This window comes from Thamnophis elegans, chromosome 10, assembly GCF_009769535.1.
Source record: "Thamnophis elegans isolate rThaEle1 chromosome 10, rThaEle1.pri, whole genome shotgun sequence".
Taxonomy (NCBI): Eukaryota; Metazoa; Chordata; class Lepidosauria; order Squamata; family Colubridae; genus Thamnophis; species Thamnophis elegans.
Window position 1 is genome coordinate 37,035,514 of NC_045550.1, and position 22,679 is coordinate 37,058,192.

Sequence of the window (22,679 nt, forward strand, 5' to 3'; positions counted from 1 at the left end):
CTGGCTGAGCGCAGGCTGCCTAAGCATTCCTATTGGTCACCCTGCTTGACAGTTCTAGTATAAATAGCTGTCAAGCAGGGCGAGGTGCTGAATCTCTGTACATAGTTTGTTGTTGCTGTTCCACTGAATAAAAAGCTGTTCTCTTACCTCAGCCTCCTCATGCCTCTTCAGTTAATAGCGAACTTAACACCAGCAATACTGCCTGTTGGAGAAAAAAAGCAGAAATACTCTTCATCACCATTTTAAATGGTTAAATTTAAGACCAATAATTCTCTCCTTTTCCATAGGCAAATTTGCCTAAAGTGTCATTTTCATTTCCCATCCCTGTGGCCTAAACATTCTCTGGTAACCATTTTGTACACAATTACCTGGGATAGCTTAGTCATTTTTAGTTGCTCCAGTTTTTCTTCTTCTTTTAACATATTTTTTTTGCTATTGTTATCAAATGTGTTTCAATTGATTGTGGGGGGAGGTGTTAATGCCGTTAGGAGTGGAAGATCCCACTCTTTCTGACCACTATTGGCTGCATTATTCCAGGTTTTTTTTTCATTTTTTAAATCATTTAATTTATTAATTTAATTTAATTTAAATTTAAATACTATAAACTAATAATCAAGGAAGGGAAGAAAAAAGAATAAGGAGAGAGAGAGAGAGAAATAGAGAGAGAGAACAAAAGTGCAGGAAAATTGGAAAAGTGCAGGTGTAGGGTTTCCTGCCTAAGCAGGGGATTGGACTAGAAGACCTCCAAGGGGTCTTCCAACTCTGTTATTCTGTTTTTTAAATAACAGATACATAAAAAATGAATGATTTCCAATGCTTTTACAGCAGATATAAATGAAACTTACATAAAACTATTATTCTACAGTTATAACATAATATCCATTATTATAGACTATTAGTATAACTAATAATCAAATCCAACTATCATAATTTCACTTTTTCCTGTTTTTTTTTACAAAATATTCAAAACAGGCTTCAATGTCCCAAGTTCTTCAATTGCCCTCCCTGGTCATTTAGTTTTAGACTGGGAGAAAAGCAGGAATCTGGCTTCCACAGAGGCACAAGGATGAATAGAATGTGTCACTGACAAGCATTTGTCATATGTGGGCACACCCATGAACAGAAGGTGAGTCAGCCAAAGGCACAAACATCCAATGCTTGGCCATACAACTCAAATCAAGATTTGTGTTACACCAACTTTCATTTAAGCCAGGAAAGAAAAGCAATTTGTGGTGCTGTGCTGCAGGCTCTATAATCATGGGTTTAATTGCATATTTTCTGTATCTGTTAACAAAATATATATTATACAATGCACATAGTAAACATACCTATTATGGATGTTATTATTTTGAAATAGGTGGTAGGACTATTTTGCCTATTCCAGATTAATCCCATGGCCTACCACTACCTTTGTGTGTAGCTGAAGATGAGAATGGAATTGCATTTATCATTATACTGCAAACAACAGAGTTCAATTGTTATTGATATCTCTCTCTACTTTTATGTTTCCTCCTTTTCTGTACCTATAACCTGTTAACTGGCCTAATTTGGAATATGGATTAATGCATTTTCAGTTTAAGGACCCAATAACTGAAAAACTTGACAGGTGGCTAAATATACTAACAAGAGGCTAAACACTGTGAAGGAGGTCCTTTATTTATTTATTTATGAAATTTCTGAACTGCCCTTCTTACTTCCAGACTGACTCTGACAGTATAGCAGTGTGCATTATCTCACTCCCTTAGGTGTTCCAATCAACTTATACCGACTTATAACAATTTCTTTACTGACTGAAGTTACAAGGGCACTGAAAAATTGACTTATGATCCTTTTTCATACTTACAGTACAACCATTGCAGCATCCCCATTGTCACATAATGAAATTTGAATGCTTGCCAACTGACACATAATAAACAAATGTTGAAAGTGAAGAGATTATTCACAGGGTGGAACCTAAGACTTTTTTTGCTTTGAAATAAGGACCAGGAAAATAATGAAATAATCTTTCTGTCTGTTATGAATCTGATGTCTCCATTGTCCTATATAACAGTCATTGCAACAGTTTCAATGACAAAGTTAAATTCCAAGGTTCAATTCAACTTTAGTGTTAAGAAAGATCAAAAGAGCATGCATTGTATTTCTTTCATAATAATTTATTATTTGCAAGGAATTTACCAAGGGTCTGATTTATTTAGAATTCTACATTATCCTATCCCAAGGGGCTTAGATCAGATAATCAAATTGAATTTTTGAAAGGCAGAAATATATAATAAGAATCAAATATAGTCGGGCTGCTAACATAACGGGTTAGTTCCTAAACAAAAAAACTATTTTCTTTCTTTGGAATTGTATATGTCACTGGAAGACCTTCAAATTCTGACTGCATGGTGCCTTATTGATAATAGGAATTGCTTCTAACTTGAAAAATAGCCAATCAAAAGTCTTCAAGTTAAACTGCTGTAGTAGTTGAATATTGGATGAGGATAAGGGAAATCAATGTTCAAGTCAACCTTAACAATGGAAGCTTATTAAATAGTTTAGGCCACCCATTCTTCCTCTGATTATCCTACATCACAGGGTTCTTGTTGGGATGATGGATTACTATTGCATTGATCTCCTACAGGAAAAATGAGGGCATAAGTCTAATACCAATAAACAAATAATAATGATTGCACAGAGACAAAAAAAAGAATACCCTATCATAGAATGTAATACATTGAGCACAGGAACAGAATATAATCATGGCTTCTGTTGATTTCCATTGTGATTTGAATTCTGTGTTGACTTTAATACTTCAATTTAATCACAAATGCATAGTTTGTTATCAAATTATTGCATGTATACATATTGCATTGATTCTTCCTTTCTATAAATGCACATTGACAAATAAAAGCACACCTTTACTATGTCTGAATAAATGTAGACCTGGTCTTGGGAATGGGAAACAAATGAACAACTCTAGGGGCAGTGTTCATCTCCGTTTCAAAGCCGAAGAGCCAGCACTGTCCCAAGACGTCTCTGTGGTCATGTGGCCAGCATGACTCAACGCCAAATGTGCACAGAATCTCTGTTACCTTCCCAGCAAAGGTGGTTCCTATTTTCCTACTTACATTTCTACATGCTTTTGAACTGCTAGGCTGGCAGATGTTGGGACAAGTAACAGAAGCTCACTCTGTTATGCAGCACTAGGGATTCAAACCACCAAACTGCTGATCAAAACTGAATTTTGAATGCCAGGTCAATCCATGATAAGGCCTCCTTTATCCATTATTTGTTCACTGATGAGAGGGCCAACCTGGCATGTTTTACAGAGAACTGGCTAGGGTCTAAAGATTGGATTTCTGAAATCTGCCTGCCGAGACTTCAGGGCAGTAAGAAGATGTGCAATTATCAACAAAAAAAAAATATTAAGGCTTTCAGGAGGTCTATCACTCGAATCCCTAGCCTGTAAGAGTGTGTTCATCATTTGTCTCTAGAGATAAGTTAGGATTGTATTGTATTGTTAGCTTCCCTACCTTCATTTCTGTATTAGGATTGGAGTTCCCCAGACTATGGTTCTAGGAGACTTCAACATGTCTTTCCTGGAATGGGGTGTGAGGTGGCATGGAAGTTCATGGCTTCTATGAGAGCCATGGACCTTTTCCGAATCATCCAGAGCTTGATGTGGGACAGTGGTCATATTCCGGATGTGGTATTCCTTTGGCAATGTGTTATGAAGGTGTCCTCTTTGTCATGTCTGGACCCTATCATGATTTTTCTAGTACAACTATCCACTACAAAGAGATTGGACTCTTTCTTGGTGGATTGAAGGACTCAGGAGTTTCAAAGGGAGCTGGGAGCTGTTCCTTTTGATTAGATCTTTTCATCACGGTCCATCTGAAGTCTTGGTTGCTCCTTGGAAGAAGGGGATAGCTGAGGTCTTGCCTCAGATCACACCTATGCAACTTCTCCTTATGCAATCCCAGTACTCCCTGTAGTTTACAGACTGAGGAAAATAAAATGGAACAAGAGACATCTATAATGTCACTAGCACTCAACAAAGGATGAACTGTCTAAACACTGTTACTAAAATGCCAAAATGGAAGATATTTATTAATTATACATTTCATTTGCATGCAACTGAATGTAGAAAAAAAACCCAGGTTGCAATGGAGCAGCCTATATGACCCTTTTGGGCAGTTGAACTTATATACAAGAGCTCCACATCTGATTACTAAATATTTTAGCAGAATTTTCTTCTTTTTTCAGGTCAAATTTAAGTTCTCTTCCATCAGATTGTAGATGATTAAAAATGTAGGAGATTTTTTTTTACCACTGAACCACAATAAGACATAAAATATATTAAAATACTCCAAGATGGAGGCAGACCACAAAGTGAAACAATATCTCTCTGTATTATTGTATTAACAGTGGTTAGGATTTGAGTTTGAACTAGACACTTGATACTAGTTCCTGCTCAGTTGTCTTTTAATCCATTTTACGTATGTCATCTTGAGGTACAAGAGAAAATGCAGAATTCAAAACTAGTTAAACAATTGAGATGATGAGTTTCCATTAATCAAAGTGAATTCCTAATGGAATCAAAATGTGTGTGTGTGTGTGCGTGCGTGTGTGTGTGTGTGTGTGAATTAATTCCACACATATACAAATCCATTGATTTTTGTTGAAGCCCATACACATAAATACTTCAGGTTCCATGGAGAAAGCACAACTCACCCTACTGTGAAGGCATTCATGGTTATTCCAGTCAAACATATTTGGGTCATTTTAAAAAAGGGTCTCTTTCCCTCAATCGTTGGTTGTATATAGGCTTGTTCTGGAGAAGTAGATATGATGACTACCTATCTTGTAAATAACTCAGTGCGTGAAGAGAGGCATTGCTAGTATACATCCATATAATTGCCCAGATGTTGCCAAACTCTGCACAGGCACTTAATTAAGGATGAAATGGAGAGAGGGAATCTGGCTCTTCTCTCTTTCACCCACAATCAACTGACAAGGGCTAATGTGCAATAGTGAAGAGACAAGGCTCATAAAGTGTTCCCTAGTGTGACATTAAAAGTGATAAAAGCACATCTTTGTTTCAAATTGTGTGAAATGTCAGAGTGTGTGTGAGAGAGACATTATACAAAACAGGTCTTTAATCTGGAAGATCTTAGATCCAGACCCAGTTTAACATAAAAACATTTAACTGGGACATTTTCATTTTCTGAATGACCCACTTTTCTACAGATTGACAAACATAGAGTTTACACTGAAAAGAAAGAAAGAAGTCCACAGTTTATGCGGGGATTGTTTTATGTTTACATATCACTCTATAGCAACTGGGGCCTCGTTAACCACAGACCTAGAAAAACAACAGACTTTACACATTGATTATTTTTACTGTTGTTGGTTTAGCAAGATGTTCAATGTAAATCTAACCATTTTGATTGTAAGGCACTTCATGGAAACCCTGCTGCCAAGATCAGCAATGGACCAATGTCTGAACTAAAATAATGATGATACTTTAAAAAAAAAAAACCATACATATGCTTTCCTGTAAATACAATTCCTGGCAATGTAAATGATAACCATATGTTTAAAAAAAACCTGCTTCCCCTTTAAAATAATAATTTATTAATAGTGTGTTAAAATAGGAAACAAACATAAGAGCCTAAGAGTTTTGTCATAAAGGACATATTGTAACTCTTATATTTAACAATATGCCTAAATGGAAGAGGTTAAAATTTGTTATGCTTTATAGATGAATATGTTTATTGAACTGTAGTTGAGAGTCCTAGAAGAATATTATATAGACCTCACTGAAACGTTGCCAAGACAATCTCAATCTTACACGGGAAAAGACCCGAATACAACAAGACCAACATACCTACAACCATGAAAATCTATGAAAAGAAATACACACACACACACACACACACACATTAGTTTTCATAGATTTTCACCGGTGTAGGTATTATATTATATTATATTATATTATATTATATTATATTATATTATATTATATTATATTATATTATATTATATTATATTATATTATATTATATTATATTATATTATATTATATTATATTATTATATTATATTATATTATATTATATTATATTATATTATATTATATTATATTTATTATATTATATTTATTATATTATATTTATTATATTATATTATTATATTATATATTATATTATATTATATTATATTATATTATATTATATTATATTATATTATATTATATTATTATATTATTGTGTGTGTGTGTGTGTGTGTGTGTGTGTGTGTGTGTAATATAAATTCTAGAAATCTCAACTTCAATTTAATATGCCTTAGAGGAATAGATTACTTATGGATGTTTGTCTTTCTTCTTGCTGAAAATAAATGTCCAGTATGACATTGCTTAGAAAGCCAGTCTGTCAGTACAGCTTTGTCTTTAATCATTTCTTGCATTCCATAGCAGGATCCAGGATAAAGGAAAAAAAAAGATTAAAAAAAAGAAAAAAGGATAAAGGAAAAGCTATTAAAAAACACTGTGAACATTTCCTCACTCAAGCCAATCCCACCCAAATTTGCTCTGAAGTTGGTCCAGAATCCGACAGAATTTTCTCCTAGATTAGTATAAACTATATGTTTTTTACTTACACTTTTGTAAGTATTGTACAAAACCCACTATTTTATTTTGAATGCCTTCCTTATTCAGCAGAACCAATCTCAAATTTTAGCCAAAAATCTCTATCTATCTAACAGCTATTTGCTTAAATGATACTGGTAATCAAAAAAAGAAAAATCTGCAAAGAAGCATATAGCAGCCCAAAATGGGGGAAAGGGAGATTTGAGCAGGAAACTGCTATAAGGCATCATCAAAGAACACCTTAACCCTCCTTTAAAATTTCACAGTAGCTTTTCTAAAGCTAAAAACAGGAACAACAACAATGGTTATTCAAATATATTTTAAAATCTTTTTTTCAGTTTCCACATGACTTAATTAAAATGCTGGATGTATATTTAATTAGTTAGCTGTTGTTATTTTTTGTTTGTTTGTTTTATTTTTTAGTTCTGCTGAGATGCATAACATTTTTGAACTATAAATGTTTTTTATCACCAAGAACATTTATAGTTGCAAGAATATAATTTTAGCAGAATGTTAATTATTTTAATTATAATTCTTTTATTATAAAAGATTTTAATAGTCTTTGCCCTCATAAGAAGTCATATAAATATTGGAAAATAAGTAAAACTTGTTGACAGAATATTTGTGTAATGAGCTTCCCAGTGTTGCTTGGCAAGATTTCTTTGCCTTTAACAGCTGCATCAAAAACAAAGAAACACAATTTCATGAATGGCTTTTGTCATCATCATATTTGTCTTTCATAAAAAAAGAGAGTCTCGACCTAGATTCTGAAATCGGGAATAAGGTAATTCAATGAGATCCAAAACAGACATTTAATATCATATAGTGAAATGACAGAATATTTGGCTATCACGTATGTATGTATGTATGTATGTATGTATAGATATTCAGAACCACTTGAATGTACAAAGTCAAGGGGAAGCTGCTAAGAAGTCAGAGGTTCTGGTCACATGAGAACACTCAATGACTTGTATAGTTTTGCTTAACAATGGCAACCAGGACTTGCTAAGTGACACAGTGATGTGATGTTGGAGTTTACAACTTCATTATTTAGCAGCTGCAATTCAAGGCAAAAATGCCATAATTATCCAAATATCATAATTATCCCCGAGCTTTTACTTTAGATAAAGTAAACAAATATATAATTAACCAGATTTGTGTAGGGTCTGTGTGCATGTGGAGGGGGAAGGAGGCACAGAAGGCTTCATATTTAAATGTGCATAATCACGCTTCAGACATATATACCAAAACAAAGTCAGTCCTTCCTTCCTTCCTTCCTTCCTTCCTTCCTTCCTTCCTTCCTTCCTTCCTTCCTTCCTTCCTCCCTCCCTCCCTCCCTCCCTCCCTTCCTTCCTTCCTTCCTTCCTTCCTTCCTTCCTTCCATTTGAAAGCATCAGATCAATAGAGTTCAGTCCAAAGGTAAAGGTGTAACCAGTTTTGTTCAGTCCTGTTGCTTACAATTTCTCTTGCAGACACCAATGAAATTATTATATACATCCATCCAAATTTATACGAACAATATAGTAAACCGGGGAAAATTTCTTCAAAGCCAGATTGCCAGATATAGAATTAAGGATTTAAATGGAATTTAAAAAAATTAAGACAATAACTTCATTGAAGGAACTATGAGAGATGCAGAAATCCTATGGACCTAAACTTGGGCTTGACTGTTTACAGACTTGGATACTGGTCAGCAAGGAATGATATCTAAAACTGCCCATAAGGCTCACAATCCTTACAGTAATGGATGTCACAGTGGCTGATACTATCAGACACTTTCTGGCCTCCAGGCCAGGAAATTGTTTAGATACGGAGCTTGTGACCTACAGATTAGCATATTCCTCAATTGTGGTTTGTAAATTTGCATCCGGATCCCAACCAATCTTAATGGAAGCTGAAATGAACTAAAATCAATCCCCAGGAATTCAGGGCTATTGAGAGTATAGTTAAAGGAAATTGATAGAAAAGATTTCTTCCATACGTTAAATCTCAACCTTAAAATAGTTCAGAAAGAGTACCATAAAGTAGATGAAAATCACCTTTGAGTAAAGGCCAATCAGCTAAAAAGGAAAAAATCTCCACTTGATATCCTGGTTGGCATAAACCCATACCACTAAAATACAAGTAAGAGAAGAGACTTGAATAATCACAAAATCCTTCTGGTTTCTCACCCTCCCTCAAACCCTAGGAAAGCAGATTCTGCATGCACCATCACATCTCCTTATTTGGACAGTTGCCCAATAGTGCAAGCCTACACATTGTTTAATTTGCCTAGTAAATTAACAAGCTTCCCCATTCCCATAGAGGGGCTGGAAGCAATCAATGGTTTCTTTTTAATGAGACATCTCCATCTCTAAAGATGTTTAAAAGGATCAGTCTAGGATAACACTTCAACATAATTTCTTCAGTTTCATCCTAAGTGAATGGAGAATTAGCTGAGTACACAGTCCCATTACACGTCATTTATATCTGAGTTTCAGAAAGCTAGCTGAAGCTAGATCTGTTAGAAGTAATTATATCCCATAAAAGTCACAAAAATGTTATGCATGCTTTGAATTTTTTTTTCTTGGACTTTGAATAGGTTTCACAAATTTTTCAGTCTTATTTGAATTTGTAATGTCTTACATTAGCCGCAAACCAACCTTCTCATTGATTAAAATAAAGTTTAAGAGTTTATAAATCTTTTCTGTAAATCCTTCTGTCAAGGACTAACTGGTGAACCAGATTATACATGAAGTGAATCTCAATGGAGCATAGATATTACCTTTCTCACTGATTTAATTATTTTTCTGAGGTTGAGCCATCAAGCAGACTCCTTGGCTCCTTCACTTCACTGAATAATGCTTTAGTGTTCCTCTGCTATTTAGAAACCATTTCATGCTGCAATGCCTAATGGGTGCATCTCATAGAGAACTCCACCTTGGACAAATAATCTTATTCTATGAGAGGCCTACCATTAAATTGCTCCAGGCAATTTTGTAGTAAAAAAAAAACACAAAACCTGAATTTTTCCTCACGCGTCCACTTGTAAATCAGAAGGAAATTTGTTTCTCCGCCTTTCATGCTTCCTTGCCATCCCAAGTTATTAAAGTGACTAGCAGCATGAGACACTTCGAATTGCCCTATATATTTGATTGCAGATAATACCTAGAATTTGAAAAGAGTTCAGTAGATGCATATGAGAATTATTTTTCAGAATGCAGCATTTTTTTCCTCCTAAGATTTGTTGTTGCTGCTACTATAAAAAGCTGGAACCAGTTTTAAGAGAGTGGATAATAATCTGAAAAATGCATCATCATTGCTGAAATTCTGTACAAATAGCATACACTTTTTTTATAAAAACAAATCCCCATTTATCTCAGATCAAAGAGTTTTTGCAGCTCTTGAAGTTCTCCAGAGACCTGTAAAATGAGATAATGCCAGGGGGAATACATGTACATCTAGCAATGAAATATATACCTTGCCATTTTATACTCATTACATTCTTTAAGAAAGATCAATAATCTTCCAGATTGTATGTCCTCAAGGAGAAGCCCATATAAGGAAAGAGGAACTGGCAAATCATAAAATTATACAATCATAGAGTTGGAAGAAGCTATTTAGGCCATCAAGTCCAACCAGGTCAGAAAAGGAATATATAAATCAAGGTATCCCTGACACTCTGAGATAACAGGAAATGTTTACCTTTTTTGGTATGATATCTCTTTAGATACCTAAAGAAAGTTAGCAACATGAGCGGTGCATACAATATCTTTAATACTCATCATTATTATCATCATTATCATCATCATCATCATCATCATCAATTCCATCATCATCATCATCAATTCCATCATCATCCTCAGTCATATTTTTAAAGGTTAAGCATATCCAGATTCCTTAATTTCTCACTGCAATATTCAAAGTCTAATCCCTTGATCATTCTTGTTCTAGGTATGACGAACATAGAATATTACTACATGCTGCATTTTGGAACTATATGATTTTATATGATGTATAAAATTATATTTACCTTTTTTGTGATCAATTACAGTTCAAACTATCCTCTGTAAAAGTGTGTGAATTCTCAGAAGACCCTGAAAGAGTCTAAAAGTAGCTATATTATGACTACAAGTGGTCATGACTTGTTTCACAATTTCTAGGAAAAGATCTAGAGGAAATCTGAGTTTCCAGTAAAGAGCTTCCTATAATTATTTATATAGAGCTATTAATTATCCCTTGACAGCAGGTGGCAGACCTAGATAACCTTCAAAAAAGCTAAGTAAAATTGGAATTTATTAGTATTTGGAAAGCAGGTGATCAGGAAACTTAGGGCTTAAAGTAAATAAGTTTTTAAAAATCCAGAAGAAAACAAAGACAAATATTTCCTTATATGGAGAAATTTGCCGAGGGCTGAGATTGAATTATGTACTTGCTCTTTGATGTGGACTTGACTAGCCAGTTAATAAAATTTATCATGGCGTTAAACTCTTTTCTGCCTGTACCACTTTAATTTTGGAGGGGCAAATCACACTTTATTTTAGGCTTTATTTACTTTGTCATCTTTCAGCTTTTTAACGTAACCAGCCATATTACTATCTATTCTACCAATTAATGTTACTTTTCTATGCTGGTCTTGCCAGCAAAATTAGGAACTGGTTAATTCTCAGCACATTGAATATGCACTCATTGTATTATTTTGGCAGCCTGCTTCTGCTGCCTCCAGGTATAAATATTTAGATATTGCCAGATAGTTGTGATGCTGGTACAGTCAAGTGAGATAGTTTGTGATAATCATTCCAAGCTAGAGGCAAACTTGCCAATGGACGATGCCAGTTCTCCTGACATATCAGAAAACCCAGGGATTACAGGTACTAAATTCAAACTATCCCACCACGCAGGTTTTGTTCTTCTGAATCTGGTCTGGAGTCTTCCCTAGCCTTGCGTATACTGAGGCTAGCAATGAAAAGCTTTTTTTCTGGGAGGGTTCAAGCTTGCCAAATAGCTATGCCAATTCTCTGGCACCATAGCAAATCATAAGCCTCCACCATCCCAGGCAAAGAAAAAGAGTTCACTTTTCCAAGCTTTACTTCTAAAGTTTTTTGAATATTTCTAGGTTTAAATTAGAGCACGACACTGCATTGGTTCTAGTTTTAAAACAAACTGGACCTGTCCATTCCTCAACCTTGTTCTTACCCGCCCTTTCCAAATTGAATCAGACTTGATTTACCTGAAGATCAGCAGAAAATTATCATCTACAGCATGTCTGTAATCTACAAACAAGGAAGCAACCTTTAGAAAGGAAGATCTGATAAGGTTAATATTTTACATGATACTTTAGCAAATCATTCCATTATTTTAACTGTGCTAAGAGATCAATCTCATTCAGAGATGAGCTAGAATCAGCACAAGCAATTTTTAGGGTACCTTTCTACCACCCTCCATCATGCAAGGGTGGAAGTACTATTCTAGAAGGATTGCCCAGTCAACCTGGATGCATACGGACATATAAAGAACGGTTGCTGTAATTCTGTATGTCGAGTTTGATGATAAGAAGGACTACAGATGACATGATAGTAGTGTTCCAATATCTCAGGGGTTGCCACAAAGAAGAGGGAGTCAAGCTATTCTCCAAAGCACATCAGGGTAGGACAAGAAGCAATGAATGGAAACTAATCAAGGAGAGAAGCAACTTAGAACTAAGGAGAAATTGCCTGACAGTTAGAACAATTAATCAGTGGAACATCTTGCCTCCAGAAGTTGTAAATGCTCCAATACTGGAAGTTTTTAAAGAGGAGATTGGATAAACATTTGTCTGAAATAGTATACAGTTTCATTACTAAGAAGATGGTTGGACTAGTAAACCTCCAAGGTCCCTTCCAACTCTGTTATTCTGTTATTTTGTTATCTCTTCTACTCCAGGTACAGAGATGAACACTTAGCATAGTTCAAAGGTTGCCAACATGTAGGTTTATGACTACAATGGCCAATGGTTATCTCTGTCTGATGCTTTGCTACTCATCCATTATTGCAGGACTTGACAAATTAGGTTTGCATTGAGAGAATTTGTAGATAAATTGTACATAAAGATCAATTGCACATAAACTACTTTGAGTGGAACAGCAATTGCACATGAGCAGTCCCATTATTTTAGTAGAAGGCACCTTAATCCAGTGGCATTTGATTTAAAATATTTTTTTAAAGAAAAAAATATTTTGTCTGCCATTATTAAAAAGTGTTAAGTGTTGGCATAATCTCACATTCATAGCCGAATTTATATTGTTTCCATTTATGTCAATTTCATCTTGAGGCAATATATCCTTAACCATAACAAGCTGGTTTCCGTTTGCAATAATAACTTAATATCAGTTTGGCATCTGATAATCTACCAATACCACCTAATAGGGACAAAGGTGTAACTTCTCTGTCCCCCACATCTCAACTATTTTTTCCTTTCTGAAGCAAAAAAAACCCCCACAACCCTTTACTGTGTCTTTGTTAAACCAGTGATAAATGTGACAATACCATAGTTGTCATGGAGGCCAAGAAAGCCTGAGGTAGTCTGCTATGGCAGCATTGGCATGCATGTTGAACGCATCCCTCTGGACCACTGGTCTGAAAGTAAAAGAGCACATAAAACTCAGTCAGGGAGACTGCTGTGCCTTTGAGTGGGTAATATCAACAGTATTCTCATCTTGTCTCATTGCCCCAGTGCCAAGTAAAGATTTCACAGTGTGTCCCAGTTGCATTATCTAATTCTCAAATGATCATAAATAAACAGGCTGATACCAGATCAGTTAATTACTAAAACAAGATACTTTTCCTCATCTATTATATTATATCATGCAGATGGGACAAAGAGTATCAAGAATTTGAACCTTGATTTCATTATAAGTAGACATTGAATTTAATAAACCATAGTTACTATTTCCTAATAGGTTCATTAACTTTTATATATTAAATCTGCTTATCAGTCAAAAGTTCAGGTAACCCCTAGTGCTTTTTTATCCATTTCTTGTGTCAGATTTGGCATGAAACACATTGTTTCTTTCTCCTTCACCTTCCAACTTAAGTTATTACTGCACTGATAAATGACTAAAGCCATCAAATAATTTAGCACAAGATAGTAGTACTAAATATTGATTACTAATATTATATTAACAACAAGATGCAACCATTGTACCAGATATTTAAAGAAAAAGGAAATGTCGAGAACAACTAAAAACTTGAAATTATCATCATTCTCTAATTTTATTATATGTTCCATAACTAGTCCTTACCTTATTTGTTATTATTGAAAAAGCTCCTGCCTGGAACTTTGGGTGTTCATACCTTTATATTTCTATGGCCAATACTGGGTCATAAAAGTCCTAAAGAAATGGTTTAGGTTTACGTTTAGGTTTTATTTGACTTGTATGCCGCCCTATTCCCGGAAGACTCAGGGCGGCTGAGAAGATGAAATGAAATGAAGGCAACTTAAGGCTGATGTGTATTCCATATATCTGAGGTTTTTGCAACAGCCTTCATAGCATGGATAGCTACAGAATGATTCAAGAGAGTGGGAAAGTGTCATCATATGCATCTCAAAATCATGATAAACTGCATAATTTATAAAGTATCATCAGGACACATAAACATCCTTGTGTCTATGGAGATTTTCAATCAACCAGGTCATGGTTGTCCCAAAGCTGCTTTTCAAAAGGCAACTAGACTTTCTTGCTTTTTTTCCTTGAAAACATTTCACTTATCCAAAAAGCTCATCATCCAAGAACTGTTGACAAGCAAAATGTTTTTTTTTTAAGCAAGAAAGTCCAGTTGCCTTTTGAAAGGATCTTTAGGACAAACATTCTTGTTATTTCCACTTATACCTATGCTTGTCAGATGTGCTTTCAATATTTAGATAATCATAAGATGATAATCAATAAGATGTAACATGAGGGATGAAGGAGAATAGTGTGTCTGTCCTGTTTCTCCTTGATTCTGAGAACTAATGCCTGAAGACAACTCATCATTACATATTTGTGATTTGAAGCTTTTGACCAGTGTTTCTCAACCTTAGCAACTTTAAGATAAGTGGACTTCAATTCTAATTGTCCATAGAGGCTAGGGATTTCTGGGAGTTGAAGTCCACTCATCTTAAAGTTGCTAAGGTTGAGGAAAAACTTTTTCAGAGGATCTGTATTCTGGACCTTGGATGGTAAAAGGAAGGTGGTTTCAATAGATGTCAATCAAATGTGTCCTTGATGAAAAATATTTGTTTTAAATCTATTTCAGAAGCATAAGAATTTCACCCCTTCCAATTAATATGCTCCATTAGCATTATTTGCCTCAGCCTGCTCACATATTGAGCAGTAATTTGAAAACATGTATTTACCATAAAGCCCTGACAGTAGCCCTTTTCATGCTGTAGCAAAACCATTAAATATTTATGGGCACATTTTATTTTGTAAACAAAGTAAAAGAATTAGGAGAACATGAAAGTGTGTGATCAGTTTTAATAGCTGGGTTTTCGTTTCCTTGTTTTATGATGTGGTCCCTTAGTAATGTCTCTGTGTATGTGTGTATTTCTGCACATGCATATGTATGGGCGATTCAAGACAATATATTAAATAATAGATAACATCTTGAAAACATTTCCAGATAGATTCCTTTTCTTTACTGGTTCTGCACTGAAATAATAAATAAAATTAATGTGTGGTATTCTTAAGTACATACTGGGGAGACTATTCCTGTGATAATAGAGATAACAAATGCCACTAAGCAAACGTATGTTTCCTAAGGGAATACACAAATATCCTTATGCAAGAAGAACAGCAGAATTCAGACGGTTTTCTTGTTGATGCCACAAATATGAAGAGCCAGAATTTGTAGCCATTCTGATTACTGAAATGATCTGCCTCAATGGTCAATCTTCTGGGGCCAAGGACCCTTATTAATCCATAATTGTGGCAGTCACCAAAGCAATCCTTTCAATAACACTCAAAACTCCAAACCACAGATGGTATTCAGCAGGGTCTGAACAGTTCTGGAGAACCAGCAGCGGAAATTTTGAGTAGTTTGGAGAACCGTTAAATACATTTCTGACTGGCCCCACCCTCATCTATTATCTGCCTCCTTAGTCCCAGTTGATTGGGAGGAAATTGGGATTTTGCAGTAACCTTCCTCTGGAGTGGGGAGGGAATGGAGGTTTTACAGTATCCTTTCCCTGCCACACCCACCAAGCCATACCCACCAAGCCACAGCCATAGAACCAGTAGTAAAAAAAATTGAATCCCACCACTGCCCTGAACTCTCATGAAAAAAATATGCAACTACCTCTTTTCTATGTTAGCCCAGTTTCCTAATGGTTGATGCTATTGAAAAGAAATGCGTAGGTTTTGAGTGAATATATTGCACTATGACACAACTTGTTTTAAATACAATTTTAAATTGGCAGCTGGCTTCTAGTATAATCTTGGGCTACAAACTGCTTTACAAACCACTGGCTGACTTCATACATTATGCTATGCTAAAACAAAATAAAGTATCTTTTGATTACTTCTACAGTTAAGAGCTACCTTCTCCTCACTCACTTGAACACACTATGCTATCAATATGATACCCATTGGTATGTTATAGGACAAGTTAAAAATGCAACTCTCATTTTGCTATAGCAAAAATGAGGGTTGCATATATTTTTTACTTGTCCTATAACTTTCTCTGTTCTTCCTTTCTTGTCCTATAACAGCCCTTTCCAAGATTTGTGATCTGTATAATAGTAATAAAGGAAACATCATATTTTAAATTCCTTCTACTTCAGATATGTTAACACTATAATTAGTACAGTGCAAATAGTAAACAAATAATTTTATACCATATAATGTCTCCTTTTTGTTTCTTATCAAAGTAGGGTTTTGGAGGACTGCACATTTCAAAATTGATTGTTGGGTACAACCCAGGGGTGGATTTCAACCAGTTCGCGGCAGTCCCTGCGAACCGGTTGGTCGGCGAACCCGGAAGTAAGTAACTTCTGGGAATGGCGAAGGGCCCACTCACCCGCCCGCGCTCCTTACCCGGTTTTGACGAGTTCTGCGCTTCCACGCATGCGCAGGACGCATACAGCGCCTGCGCGATCCTCCAGGAGCAGCTGGAGCATCGCACAGATGCTAGTACGCACATGTGCGCCGCACGCATGCACGCACACACCGCATGCGCGCACGAGGACGCCGCCGGCCCCATTCCAACCAAACCGGTTGGCACGGGGTGAGAAACCCACCCCTGGTACAACCCCTGAAACAAATAAATAAATATTGGTACAGTTTGAGATCAAGATGAAAAGGTTTTAAACTAGTCTAACTTGGTAACTTGGGATAGTTAAAATAGAAAACAGAATTGAAACTAATGTTGAATTTATGTTGTCCTGCATTTAAAGCTACATTTATTACTTAATCACTTGGTTTTAGCATTTTGATTTCTTTCTTAAACAATCCATTGATAAAAGGAACAAGGAAAAAAATCCTTAATGAGCGGGGGGGGCTAACCTAGAAAACCGTTTACATTCTCCAAATGTTCTATTGATTTCAATCAGTGTCAGATTGTAGCCCGAAATTGAACTTCAAAGTATTTTGTCTTATTTTGACAAGGTCAGCAAAGACGATCAGTGCACACTCTGTTATCACAAAAAGGTGCTAGTCTTTTCTAATCTAGTTAAAGCTGTCAGTATTCATGACATAATGCACATTATATAAACTAGGTTATCAACATGGCTCAGAGACACCCTTGGATATTTTTATGTTCTGCATCAACCTGATAATAGTCTCCTATGGCACATTCTCTGGATTTTACACTCATATATCATTAAGAGTCCAATGTTAGCATTGTGTTTGTAGATTTCTAATTTGATACTTAGCATTAATGGAAGCAACCTCCATGATTTATACTTGGAAAATATTCTCAAAGTTAATCTCAAAGAGAAAATTAGTATTTAATGATGCATCTTGACTTCTCCAATTAAATTCACTTCCTCCGATAGCCTTAAGCATTTTTCAAGGCCTAGCTAGAGGAAAAACGACATGTAATGCACTCACATTTGTGAACATGATCTCATACTGAATTCTAAAATGTTAGACCCTTAGTGGCAGTCTATTTAGTATGAATGCAGTTACCTAAGGACATTTGGCAAATATGTGAAATGTTGTAATGTGAATGCAGAAACAGATAAACTAAGAAATAAAGGCCATACAACATTATCATTAAAAAATAAGGGGAAAATGAAGGATGTTATGACAAGTATGCTTCTATAATAACAGGAGAAAGCAAGCAAACACAAAGTTATTTTTGTCATTAAAAATGCAATTGTATTTGTTTATTCAAAAGTAATCTGACTTCATTGAAGCTCTCATCTAGTAGTAGTTCAGCTTATGTCCCCTAAATATTTTCAGTACATTTCTTATCCCAAGGGCACTATATTGAAAATCTTTAATAAATACAATTATTGCTTAAACTCTTCCAAGGAATATGATTTGTTTGCAAGTATGAAGTAGGGAGATCCTTGCCTATATATATATGGGTTATCTCTCATGAATGAAGGCAAATATATGTTTCTTAGATAATAAGGCTAGACAGAAGTTCTCTGAAGGGTTGAAGATGGGCTGCAGCAAAAGTCCAAAAGCTCATAAGATAAAACCTCTGGTCCAGGGAACTGACCCAGATTAGATCCTGGGTTATCTTTGTTATTAAGTAAAATTGCCTTTTCAGTAGTGACAGCAGTACTCGGGAAATTCATTATTAAGGAAGTGGAACATTGAGGAAATCAAGTAAATGTCCCTGATTAATGATGTGATATTGTCAGCAATTTGTCTAGACAAGTAGCACACTCAGAAATACTTGCTCTACATTACATAAATTACATTTACACAATCTTGAAATCTCCCCCTTTCACCTTTACAAACCCAGAAGCGAGGGAGGATCTCTTCTGAGATGTTTGCCACATGCTCAGCTAAGCTGCTTCTTATCTAGTTGTGGTTCTTCTGCTTGTCTCCCAAAGTCATTCCCACATCCCAAATGCATCTATTGCAGTTTTCTTATTAGGGGAGCCCTAAGGCTGTACTGTAAATGAGTGAGAAAAACTTCAATTTTGTGCTTCAGACAGGATTGTAGGAGATTTTGTTTGGTGGCAGGAAAGGTTAACTGGATCTGATAGGATTAGAGATATGTCTATTTTTTCCCACCACATATCTCTTTAGCTACATATAAAGGCAGTGTATATCAATATCAGAGTTTGTGTGTTTTTATTTTGAACTTTTGCCATATGTTTAGCTTTAGATGAGGATTTGTGATGACCAACAGTTTTAAACTTATATTACTTTGTTTCATGAGACTTTGTTAAATTTATTCCATTTTAATTTAAAACCACCTGGTTCGTTTGTGCTGAGATCATGCTCTTATACCACATTCTCTATCTTGGACAAGTCTGATTCTTTCTGAAACAATCTTGATTGAATATGAGTTGGCTGGAATGTGTTGTCTTTCACAGAAAAGAGAAGATAACCTTCTATGTGAAACGTGAAAAATTCTATGTCACTTGGATAAGAAATCTTCAGATATCTTGTAATTTCAAACCGGCTGACTACAGAACTGTCCTTCCCTCTCTAGGACATATCTCTGTGCCTCTACAGCTACTTTAATTGCCAGATTCCTTACTTATGTAGCTCATCCTTCCTTTATACAGTAATGAGACATCAAGAGCTCATGATAGATCAAAAGAGAGTTTTCTATAACCTTGCTATTCCCATCAAAAGCTCCATGCAGTCTTAATTCAAAGCCCATCATCATCTCTCACCATGCCAGTCTAAGCCTTCCTTACTATCCCCACTACATTATCTTCTAGGCTGCCTGGCTGATTCTCTCCTTCTGTCTCCCATTGACAAGCGATCAGATCAAACATAGATCCTTCTCACACCTGCTGTCTCTGTTCTTTCTTCTGTGCTTGGTGGAGAGCACAGCAATTACCATCCTTGTATGTTGTCCTTGTTCTGAAGGCATGGTAAGAGGAATAGTGTGAAAGCATCAAACTGACAGTCTCTTCCATTATGACTACAAAAATGATCCTGGAATGATCAGGGAGACCTTTCTGGATACTGCAATAATCCTAAAAGCTGATGATTGGTATTGTGCTAATAAAAATTGCATAAATTTATTTAATTAAAAAAACTTCCTATTTGCCTGTTCGTTTATTACATGTTTCTTCACTGGAACAGGTAGCCAGCCACAAAGAAAGGATTTAATGGCACATTTATGCCATTATGCCAACAAATACCATTTTGCCTACTCTTGCCCCATGCCACACTTTCAGATCTTATTCAAATTTCCTATTAAGAATAATAATAATAATAATAATAATAATAATAATAATAATTAATAATAATAATAATTAATAAATAATAAACTTCTATTAATTGAAGTAAAGAACAAAAATCTACTGAAGGCCCAACAGACAAAACAAGAATACAGAAAAGATGTGATAAAATCAAGAATGGAGAGTTGGCAGAACAAAGCACTGCATGGTCAATTTCTGGAAAAAATAAAAGATAAAGTGGACAGGGAACAAACTTGGTTATGGTTAAAAACAGGTACATTAAAGAAAGAAACAGAGTCACTAATCCTAGCTGCGCAAGAACAAGCTATCCGCACAAATGCCATTAAGGCCAAAATCGAAAAATACTCTGATGATGCCAAATGCAGACTTTGCAAAGAAGCTGACGAAACTGTTGATCACATACTCAGCTGCTGTAAAAAAATCACGCAGACTGATTATAAATTGCGGCACAATTCAGTAGCACAAATGATCCATTGGAATTTGTGCAAAAATTATAATATTAAAACAGCAACAAACTGGTGGGAACATCAGCCTGAAAAAGTCACAGAAAATCAGATGGTCAAGATCTTGTGGGATTTCCGTATACAAACGGACAAAATACTGGCGCATAATACACCAGACATCACACTGGTTGAGAAAAATAAGGTCACAATCATAGACATCGCAATACCAGGTGATAGCAGGGTCGCCGAGAAGGAACATGAAAAAATCGCAAGATACCAGGACTTAAAAATCGAAATTCAACGACTATGGCACAAACCAGCAGTGGTAATTCCAGTGGTAATTGGCACACTGGGTGCTATTCCAAAAGCACTGGAATTACATTTAAAACAGCTAAAAATTGACAAAATCACCATCAGTCAAATGCAAAAAGCTGCACTGCTTGGATCTGCACGCATATTACGAAAATACGTTACGACGTCCTAGGCCCCTGGGTGGGGCCCGACTAGTAACCAATGCCAAATCCGGCGAAACAACTGGCCACTGTGATACAATTGTACAACAACAACAACAACAACAATAATAATAATTTTAAAAATCACTGAATATTTTTATATGGAGGACATTAAGCCAATGAGAGCAGGGTTTATTTTTGCAAGAAGCAAAGAAAAGAAAAAAAAGAAAAAGAAAAGGTATAATGGTGGAAATCCATCTGCTTTCCAGACAGTTTGTACTTACCCTGTGATGCTCTTGACAGAGTCTAGAGGGAGTCTGTAATAAACAAAAATTCTGTCAGGCTTCAGGGAATTGAGTTGTTACCATGAACAGCACCAGAACTAGCTATGCTCACTTTATATATCAATAACTGCAGAGCAGCTTGATGACAATAGATAACTGGAATTAATCCAGAGTGTGGGTGGGAAGCAGAGATAAAGAGAGAAAGAGAATTGTTAATGTAAAATGACAGAAATAAAGGCCAAAACAGCCTGGTTAGATTAGAAGCAGACGCAGATAACAGCATGGCAATTGAAATGAGAACTGCAAGGTATATCAAACTCTGAAGAAAATGAGAATTCATTGCAAAAACCATTGGAAACCTGAAAAACCTCAATTTGGGGGTGGCTCTTCATCAGAAAATTACACATAATGAAGGAAGAAAATTATGGTGAATGACACATCTTGAAAATCTTTATTTTGAACTTTATAAGGTGAAAATGATTTAGCTTTGATTATCTTGAGCTATGAAAACAGGGATATTTCCTCAGAATATACATCTATTTGGATCAATGGCTCAGTCTTGTGACCTTAAACCAAAGCTCTTAGATTTAGATAACGTCTAAGATTGGAATCGAACAGTTTCAAATGAGAAAATGGTTCTGTGCAAGCAATTTATGAATTTTTTTTGTGAATCACATTTCTCCAAATTCATTATAACATTATAAAAAACTATAATATAATTACTTCATATTATATTATATTATTTTTAGCCCTCTTCAAACAAATTAACAAACCACCAAATTAAATAAATTGTGGTAGTAAGTAGTTTGGATTCTCAAAGGGGAAGGGATCCTTTCCTGAGGGCAAAGAGGCAGCCGAGCTTGGAAATTTTGATAATTAGGAAAAGGGTTAAAATGGCTCCTCCCTAGCTAGTCACAGAGTATATCTGTAGTTATGTAAATAGTAGCTTTAGTCTTACAAGATTATGTCTATAGGTAAAAAAAAAAATAAAGAAACCTACTCCTAATTAATTTCCTATTAGGCTAAGGGTTCTTGGGGTATGACAAATGAATCATAAAGCTGACTGAAAATAATATACAGAACTATGTTTAAATTTATATTCTGTCATAAGCTAGTTATAATTCTGGAGAAGCATAAACTCAAAACCCCACAGCCTTGTGTTTGTTTGCTCATGGAAGTAGTACACACAAGACTACTTTAGTAAGAAGTAAACTAATGAAGGAGATACTTTGGATAATGATGGCATACTTTGGACAAAGAGGAGTAAATGAAAATTGGCAATAGATTGAGGAGGGGGGTGTCTTTATATTTTGGATAATTCTGCACTAGCCAATAATTTGTTATGCAGAATTTAAAGAGGGCATTCTTGATACAATCAGTCTTGTTGGAATATTCCTCTTGGAATATTCTTCCCATTTAGTGCAGCTTAGCACTAAATATTAGATGCTGTAAGATGCATCTGTTTGACCAGAATTTTGGTTACTGAGATTGGTATGCATTTATGTCTAAATAATACAATTATCTTAACTTCCTG